The sequence below is a fragment of the Microtus ochrogaster genome, linkage group LG4 (genome assembly GCF_000317375.1).
Source record: "Microtus ochrogaster isolate Prairie Vole_2 linkage group LG4, MicOch1.0, whole genome shotgun sequence".
Classification (NCBI taxonomy): Eukaryota; Metazoa; Chordata; class Mammalia; order Rodentia; family Cricetidae; genus Microtus; species Microtus ochrogaster.
This window is the reverse complement of record NC_022030.1, coordinates 64,533,553-64,534,649: the sequence shown is the minus strand read 5'-3', so window position 1 is coordinate 64,534,649 and position 1,097 is coordinate 64,533,553. Positions and strand designations below refer to the sequence as shown.

Below are 1,097 nucleotides of genomic sequence, written 5' to 3'. Positions count from 1 at the left end.
TGTAGACCAGGCTGGTCTCGAACTCACAGAGATCCGCCTGCCTCTGCCTCCCGAGTGCTGGGATTAAAGGCGTGCGCCACCACCGCCCGGCTAAGTATTCTATTCTTTAAATAAGTACAAATCATTGAAAGTTAGTCTATAATACTTTGTTTTCTTGCAGTTGCTGGTAATTAAATCCAGAACTCTGGACCTTGGGCTTGCTAGACAAGAACTCTATATTGATCTAGGTCCCCAGCATTCTGTCAGACTTAATACTAGGTCAAGATTTATTTATGTTAATCTTTTAGGGATTCACAGGTTCTTTCATCCATCCATCCATCCATCCATCCATCCATCCATCCATCCATCCATCCATCCGCGTTGTGTCGTGTATGTTTGTTGTGGGGTGGGTGATAATGTGTTCCATGGTGTTCTTTTAAAGGGCAGGAGACAATCTGGCAATCAGTTCTCTCCTTCTACCTTGTGGGTTCAAGCTCAGGTCATAGTCTTAATGACACTCACTTTACCAAGTACACCGTCTCACTGGCCCCAGATACACAATTTTAATGTATTCCTTAGAATTAGCCTATTGAGAACTTTGTGAGGAAGTTTTATTTTGCCATTGTGTATATATTGATATAGTCTTTCTGTCCTAGTTGATGGATGGATAGCTGTGGGGCACACACATTCTTGGTTCATACTAAATCATTACAAAATATGAAATTCCTGCCTGGAACTCATTGGTAAAGCACCCATCTAACATATGTAAGGCCTTTGGTTCAATCCCCAGTATAACTTCTACACCTCAGTAAAAGACATTCCAACTTGATGTATCTAGATAACACCCTTTGCCCCTGGTACTAGGAATGGATTCTGGAGCCTTATGCATGCTAGGTAACCTCTTTCCTACTGAGCCCTCCTTCCAGCCTTAATAATGGTAGTTTTGAGAATAAGTAAACCAGAAGAAAAAAATTTAAACATTTAACAAGCAAAAATAAACAATAAAAATTCAGATGACAATTTTTGTGATCAGTTTTCATGATGGGATAGGCTTTCCCCTATGTTGTTAATAGATATCTAATGTATGACCAACCTTGGACAAAGTAAGTATATATATA

The 1,097-nt window shown here is 39.7% G+C and overlaps 2 protein-coding genes across 5 annotated transcripts in view; one reads left to right on the top strand and one right to left on the bottom strand.

Moving 5' to 3' along the window:
* The window catches only part of Gigyf2 (GRB10 interacting GYF protein 2), a 140,087-nt gene that overhangs the window by 69,606 nt on the left and 69,384 nt on the right, over nucleotides 1-1,097 (top strand). The window lies entirely within an intron of this gene.
* Nucleotides 1-1,097, bottom strand: part of Kcnj13 (potassium voltage-gated channel subfamily J member 13) — a 10,820-nt gene that overhangs the window by 5,667 nt on the left and 4,056 nt on the right. The gene's annotated exons all lie outside the window — the stretch shown is intronic.